The 8,504-nt window shown below is 44.5% G+C and overlaps 1 pseudogene; it reads left to right on the forward strand.

Annotated features, from left to right (window-relative positions):
• Positions 1 to 3,846: 3,846 nt before the first annotated feature.
• The window catches only part of LOC116104614, an 11,881-nt pseudogene continuing 7,223 nt past the window's right edge, over positions 3,847 to 8,504 (forward strand).

The raw sequence follows: 8,504 nt of genomic DNA on the forward strand, positions 1-8,504 counted from the left end.
TTCAGACTGTTCAGTCAGCATCTTGGGGCTCCTTAGCCTCTTCTTGCAAGAAGTCCTGAGGCCCACGTCCCTGGCTAGCTTGTCAGAGCAGGCACCGAAGTGTAGTGGAATTTTCTTTATTCACTGACTTTTGCTTCCCCCAAAGGTCTCATCTCACTCCTTTCCTGTCTCCAGCTCCTAGCATAGGGATTGCCACATATGGATGTGTTACCGCCTAGCAGTAACGTAAGAGAGAGGGTTATTTTGGGAAATGGAGTTAGAAAGAAGAGCATCAGTAAGAGAGTTTGGGAGAATACAGGGTGGCCAAAGGTATACCTGTTCACGTGGAAGGTTTACAAAAAAATTAGACAGGAGTCGTGAACGCTCAGCCATCTTCAATTTTAATGCCCTGTTTGTAACAAGCCAACAGATAGAATAGGTGAGGTAAATCCCTCCCACAAGTTTGTCAGCATGCCAGCCCAATCAGCGACTTCTCTTGATCTGCGGAGGTGGGACTTCCGATGTAACTGGAACCAGGAACGAGGCGTGGCAAATAGCAGGAGGCGGGCAGAGAGGTGTGGTTATGAGAGGCAGGCCTCAATCCAGGAGGGTTACATGGATGCCCCCAAAATGAGCTTGATATTACAGATCCTTTTCTTAGATGTATATATCTGTGGTTTCATTGAATTTATTCTGAATGCTCACTGTGTGTATGATGTAAGGAGCTCTATAGCCACAGACAACGCAGCCAATCCTTGGCTTGGGAATCCTAAAGACAAGAGGTAGTCATGACTCACAGGAGCTACCCAGCTGTGTCTGGCAGTCCACATTAAGGCACATAATAAACCAAACCAAACCAAACCAAACCATGTCCCATGGGCTCCTTAGGACCTCAGAGACCTCAGTTTCTTCCAGCCTTATACTCAGTGTTGCTGGGGTCGTCATTAGGAAATAGTGAGAGAACATGTCTCCTACAATTGGTCTCTCCAACCATATGGCTTCAGAAGAATCTAAGGACTCACAATGCAGGACACTGCATCTGAGGAAGAAAACACAGTGTATGATAATTCTGCCTCCTCGGTTACAATGTATCCCTGTTCCATCAGAAACCAACCAAAGACAGGCAGTGTTCTCCTCTCCAGTGGCCCATTCGCTGACTCTCACTAGTTTTTTTTTTTTCTGAGAAGTTCGCACCCTCCTCTCTTTCTGCATAGGGTGGACATGGCTCCTGTATTTGGCTCATGCGTACTTGTTCATACTGAATGCAGCCAGACAACACAGGCCTCCTTCGTGTCTTTCTTTGGCACCACATTTGTTGGTAGTTTAGGTGTGTGCCATTCTGACCTTGTCCTCTGCCATGCTTCCCCCTGGTCATGGGGTCACAGCTGTGCAGCCTACCATGTACCCCCTTGCCTCACACCCACTGGATACACAGCACCCTTATCTCCAGACTTGGCATGACAGGCTCTCTGCCCTGAACACAGGGCACTCCTGGGTCTGCCATCACTTGCCACTATCTAGAATAATTTGGTATTGTTTATCACTTGTTTCTTTCACCAGGAATGTCAGCTCATGAGAGAAGGGACTCGATCTTCACTCAGCACAGGCTTATGCACAGGCTTACATCGACAGGCTCCCGTGTGCTGCAAACCATCTCTAAACTGTTTCGAATACCCAGTCTGATGAAGCTGTTAGACTCTTGTTCAGGGAATAATAGGAAAAACACCTACCTGTTCAGTACAGAGCCAATCTTTCTCCAAAGGTTTTCACTCTGGTAGGCTGAATTCATGACGCAGGACTCACAGGTAGAAACCGTAGGAGTTGGAGCATGATAAGTATCAGATTGACATTCAAGAATAGGGATTGTGTGTTCTTCACCCTGCTGTGCCCAGACTTACTGCATCTATGGACACATTAGAATCTCAATATATTTGCTCATTTGAATCAGAGTGATTACGGAGGAAACATGCCAACTGAGTTAGGGAAGGCTATGTGGGAAAGTGGTGTGTGTGTTTGAGTGTGTGCCTGTGTGTGCATACACCTGTGTGTATGTGCATGTGAGTGTGTGTTTGTGTTGTATTGGGAGATGTAGTGATTTTGTCTGCCCTATGCAGTATTTTATAGTGGTCAGCAGGGGGCAGCAGACCCCCACTTTTCAAAGGTGATGCGGAGCACGCCAACCCCCCTCACCCCCCACCCCCGCTTCCCATATTCTATTAAAAAAAAAAAAAGGAAATACCTCCTTTTTTGAAGTTGGAGAGAATAATTTTGTACTCAAGTTTCTGTCTTGGGGCATGTGGATCTGAAACTTTACTTGGGAGAACATGTCTCTGACCTGTTTATGGTGACTTCAACTAAGAAAAAATTAAGAATCTGCCTACCAATCTGAAGCAATTGTGGTAAAGTTAGAACTCCAGTTGGAAGCTTTTAGCCCCAGGGCTTACTCCACCTTAAAGATTGGTGTTTATATAAAGGAAAGAAATAGGTGCTAAAAGAAATACATGGATCCACCCACAACATTTGCCTAAGGTTTGCGGCCTTGGCCTCTGTCCCCAGGATAGAAGTCCACCACAGGTCCTTTGGAAGAGGCCAGCTGAGTTCTGCCGCTGCTGTTCCTAAGTGTCTTAAGTCTCGTTGGACTGCAGGAAGGCGGAAATGTGAAACGGCTTTCATAACTCATAGTAACTTAGATTTCTTGAGGTTTATACCCAACCCACCATTGCAAGATCTCTGGTTCTTTCCAGTCTTTCCTGGATGATGCCAGAGGAGACAAGAGACCTCAGGTATAGAGAGAAGTGCTTTTCTTTAGAGTCTAATATTTCTAACTGGTGTGTGTCGGGGGGGATGAGGGGGGCTGAGGGATATGACTCTGAAGAACTCATAGCATCACCAGTCCCAGAAGAAGGAAACAAGTCAAAATAAGACTTTCGAGAAGTTTTCATTCATTCTCTGTGCTCTCTCTGTTTCTGACAGGGTCATAAACCTGGCCAGGAGGAGAGGGGAGGCGGGCTGAGGGCTGCTTTGGTGTGATAATCTGGCAGAGGAGACCACACTGCCCATGCATGTCATGGCCCTCCTCACAGGTGACTTAAGCTGAGAAATGGTAGAAGGTAAATTTCTCCTCTCTACTATACTTTCAGTATCTGATTTAAGACAACTTTTCTATGCCCTCAAATGACCCGAGCACACATCTTTCCCCACCGGGCACCATGTTAACTCTATGTTTGACCTATGGTAGTTGTGCTGATGGGGACTCTTCTTATCCTGTTTGCATGTAAAACAGCTCACGCTGAAAGCTTAATGCTTTCTGGGATTCTACACCAGTTAGAAGTAGCATAATTGAACACGTGGCTTTACCCTTGTCTTGAGTAGGTTCACTTTCCTCAAGACTAGGACTTGCCAGGCAGGGTTTACGCTCCTGTGACCACTCAGGCCTGGCAGCTCAGTTCAGCTCAAGTATGTGGTTTGGCTTTCAGCCTTTTATTTTTAAACTGTGTACATGTATGTGAGTGTGTGTAGGGTGTGTGTGTGTGTGTGTGTGTGTATTTGCATGTGTATGAATGTCTGTGTATATGTATGTGTTTGAATGTGTGTATTATGTGCATGAATGTGTGCATGAATGTATATGTATGTGCAGGTATGTGTGATTGTGTGCATGAATGTATGTGTGTGCGTGAAGGGCATGTGCATGTATGTGCATGTGAGTGCACACATTTGTATGTGAAAGTACATGTGTATACATGTGTGTGAGTATGTTTGTGAGTCATGTGTGTGTGTATGTGTGTGTATGTGACTGTGACTATGTGTGACCTTGTGTGTATATGTACAGATTTACTTTGCTATTGGTTTCAGAAGGTTTAGTTCATCATGGCAGGGACGACGTTGACTTGCATCGTGGTGGCTGACAGGCACAGTGGGAAGGTCAATAGGTACTCTGTACCCCCAGGACACACCACATGCACTCTCCCTGTGACTTTACCCATTAGACCTTGGTCCCTGAGAGTTTCAGCATCTTCCAAAACATTGCTACCTAACCTGGGCATTCGCCCCTAACAATGAGCCTTTTGGGGGGGACACATCCTAGCCAAACCCAAACATGCACTTTGCCTATTTAGTCTGTCAGAACATGTTTATGTTCATTTTTGTGAACTCTTTTGGCAAGTGTTTATGGAACACAGACTTTTCCTATCGGTGTGTTCCTGTAATACTGTACCTTGGAAGCAGAGTCAAGATGGTGGTACAGCTTGAACCAGAGAGTTGCTAGGGAGGAAGGCAGCTTCCAGGCCCCCAGCTGGGCCATCCCGGAGGCGTGAAGAGCTCAGTTTCGGGTTCTTGTTTGTTTGGGTTTTTCTAGCTGTGTTCTGGAGTCTGTAACCTTTGTGTATGTGATGACTGGGACCTTCCAGGGGACTGTTCTACCCCTAGCCATCACAACAGCACCAGGAGGGGTAGCTCAATTATGGACGAAGGCCGCATGGGGCAGCAAAAAGAAAAGAAAAAAAGCTGCTGGACTCTGTGGGGAGCTTAAACAGGTAAGTTAACAAAATCAAATGGTGTGGTCACATCTCAAAACTAGGAATTTTGATAGGATGTGCTGTGCACACGTGGTTCTTGACTTTCTCATCTACGGCTTCTGTCTGGACACTTGGGAACTGACTTGGTAGCTCCTTTGAATAATGAGCGTGGTCTAGGCTACGGTTCTTCATCCTGAACTGCCTCCAGGGAGGGAGGGAGGGAGGCTACACTCTGGACCTCAGGTGTGTATCTGGACATGCCCGCCTTTTCCCTCTCAGAAGATTATAGTTTATAATCAAGCGGACACATTCCCGAAGTGCCCCAAGCCCGCTTGCACTCAACGTGGAAGCCGTGAGAGATTCCTGAGGAAGGTTCCTGAGAGCTGGAGGTTTAGCTGAGTGGTGGAGCTCCTGCTTAGAAAGCACCGTGTGTCCTCTGAGCTGTTAGGGAATGAGGAAGAATACTGAATCTGAGAAAGGGTTGTAAAGATTGTGGCTAATCCCAGAGAGGGGCTGTTGATGAGCCCCTGAGGGGAAGCAGTGGTGGCCAGAGCAAGAGAGGTCTGTGTGCAGTTCAAGGAGCAGCAGAGAAAACTTCTGTGACTATGCTTTTGAGCCTCAGTGCCCTGAGCAGCAATTGACTGGTACTGTCTGCCGTCCAAGGATGGTTGGAGCAGAGTCCTAACTGGTGGGACCAGGGGAGTGACCTCAGGTTGTACCTGAGGCAGGGGAGTGACCTCAGGTTGTACCTGAGGCAGGGGAGTGGCCTCAGGTTGTTCCTGAGGCAGGGGAGTGGCCTAAGGTTGTACCTGAGGCAGTTGGGAGGAGGCAGGAGTAGATGAAACCCAGATGTCTTTATGCTGCCCCACCCCACACTAGCTTCTAATACTGAAGGGTGTGGGTTGTGCGGAGGTGACCTCACCTGATATGTGTGTGAGACACCAGTGGGAAATGTCAGCTCTGGACTGTAATGCTAAACGCTGTGCACTAGATGGCAGTTTCCCCACTTAAGGTCCCTAAACTAAGGGGAAGAAATGAGGGTCTAGGCTTTTGTTTCTCTCTCTGAGGAACAGAGCATTCTCCAGGGGCAGATTTCCTATGGGAAGAAAACACTAGAGAACAAAAAGATTAATCCTCTGCTATAGAAGGGAAATAAAGTCAACAGTGTACACTAGACAGAGAGGAACCATACAACAAAGAGCTAAGTGCACACCTGAAGGTCCCGGAGGAGGGCGGCATGCATTGGAGCCACCAATGGTGCAGAAAAGCTATGGAGAACTTGCTGTGAATGCAGAAAATTAAAACTGTAAAATTAAGAATTTAATAATTGAGTACCAGACTGAGATAGCCAAAGAAAGAATCGGTGAAATTTAAGTCTAGGACAAGAAACTCCTGTGTGGCTTCAGAGGTGCCTCAGTGTTTACAGTTACTACACTGCAGAGAACCTAAGTTTGAATCCCAGCACCAAAATCTGGCAGCTCACAGCCATTCTTCTGCCATAGCCTCCTGAGTGATAGGATTATCCTATCCTTTGCCAAAAATTAATCTTTATAAAACTCCAATCTGATTATGTATGATGACTTGTATATGCTTGGCCCCAGGAGTGGCACTGTTAGAAGGTGTGGCCCTGTTGGAGTAGGTGTGTCACTGTGGGTGTGGACTATAAGACTCTCATCAGAGCTGCCTGGAAGCCAGTCTTCTGCTAGTAGTCTTCAGATGAAGATGTAGAATTCTTAGCTCCTCCGGCACCATGCCTGACTGGATGCTGCCATGCTCCTACCTTGATGATAATGGACTGACCCTCTGAACCTGTAAGCCAGACCCAATTAAATATTGTCCTTATAAGAGTTGCTTTGGTCATGGTGTCTGTTCACAGCAGTAATACCCTAACTAAGACATTATGCTTAAAATCTTTCATTCACTTTCTGTGACCTAAAGAATTAATTCTATACTCCTTAAAATAGCTTTCAAGAAGCCATATTTGTACCCTACTGTTGCACACACCATCAAAGTCAGCAGCAAGTATTATCTGAATGAATACAATTAAACATGGTTTTTAGAAAAACAACCCTGAACTTTCTTGCATTAATAAAATTTCTTGGTTCTGAAATGAATTTCCAAACATTTTATCAAAGGGAAAACCACTTCCATCAATTTTGGAGTCCAGATGACATTAGAACTATATTTTTAATAGTTGAAAACACCGCTAGGATTTTGATGGAAATATCAGAAATGTCTAATTTCCGAGAAGAGAGAATGTTGCCTTTTTGTGTGGTAGAGGTCTGTACTAAGGCTAAGGGAAAGCAGACTGACATTTGGTCATTATTTCTTATCAAGGCTGTTTCACTTGTAATGCTATTTGACAGCTATATTCTGGGTCTGACAGCATTGAACCGGCTTAATTCCCACTGAACAGCTCTAAATAGGCAGTGCTGCAATCAGTTAACAACCCCTGGAGGCAATGAAATCTCTCCTTTGAAGGGATACTCAAGGGGAAGAAATCTAAGATTTATAAAGGGCAGCAAGCATCCAAGAGAGGGGCAAAGTTTATATGTGAGCCTATAATTGATGTTTCCTTTGTTGCAGAAGAAAGCTTGATGATACTTTAAGAATTAATCTTTAACAAGTTCTAATTTTCACTAAAAAGTGTGTTCAAGATGTGAAGGAGATCCATGATTCTGAGGGTCTGTCTCTTCCAGCCAGCAGAGAACATTTGGAGGGGCCATCAAAGTATGAGAAAGAAACTTTAAAATTAAACTGGAAGGCTCTAGCCAAGCCTCTTTGATGTCTATGCCAGAGGGTCGCCATCACTACAGACTTGTTGATTAGACTTTATGCATGGTGTGTGCACTTGCTTATTATGTATGTACTTGTATGAAGAGAAATTCCAACCCAGCATAGTATCCTCATTCTAAATGAGCTTGGCGGTTCAACTTCTGTAGGTAACAATTTAGCTAAATGAAGCAAAAGCAGGAGTTAGGTAGAGAGAGTCCTGGTTTGGGATCTTCACTCTCACTGTTACTGTCTCTTTGTGCAGGTCATCACAGTACTGTACACAGTTTTCTCATTTGTAAAATAAGGACGATAGTTTGTTATCGTTTAATAAATGTGGGCCAAAGAGGTGAGCTGGACTTGATGTCTTACTATGTCTGAACAATAATGACATGAGTTCCACTCTGCTCGGTGCTCATAGATTCTATATGATGTAGGTTCTATAGTGAGGCAGAGAGAGGGCTGGAGGTTGCTGGGAGAAATGGGTCTGGATGCAGAATTAACTTGTTTCTCTTTCTTAGACTCAGCTTCTAGGGAAGTAACTCTGTTCTTGGAGACAGATTCCAGGTATTTGATCCTGAGACTTCAGAATTCTCAGGTACATTAGGGTGTTCTTATTCCATAATTACTGAGGGTCAGGCACTCTGTGACACCTGTCTCCATCTCTCCATTCTATTGTCTACCTATCACTCCCTGCTCTCCCCCTCTTATCTATCTACCTATCATCTATCTATCTATCTATCTATCTATCTATCTATCTATCTACCTATCATCTATCTATCTATCTATCTATCTATCTATCTATCTATCTATCTACCTACCTACCTATCATCTATACATCTGTCATCTACCTGTGATCTATCTATCTATCTATCTATCTATCTATCTATCTATCAATTATCTACCAATCATCTATCTATGTTATCTATCTGCCTATCATCTACCTATCTATAATCTATCTATCCTCTTTCTATCTATCTATCATCTATCTATCATGTCTGTCTGTCTATCTATCTATCTATCCTATCTATCTATCTATCTATCTATCTATCTATCAATTATCTACCAACCATCTATCTGTTATCTATCTGCCTATCATCTACCTATCTATAATCTATCTATCCTCTTTCTATCTATCTATCATCTATCTATCATGTCTATCTATCTATCTCACAGGACAGTGAGCACACAGGACACAGGACAGTGAGCACACAGGACACAGGACAGTGAGCACACAGG

The sequence above is a fragment of the Mastomys coucha genome, unplaced genomic scaffold, assembly GCF_008632895.1.
Source record: "Mastomys coucha isolate ucsf_1 unplaced genomic scaffold, UCSF_Mcou_1 pScaffold22, whole genome shotgun sequence".
Lineage (NCBI taxonomy): Eukaryota > Metazoa > Chordata > Mammalia > Rodentia > Muridae > Mastomys > Mastomys coucha.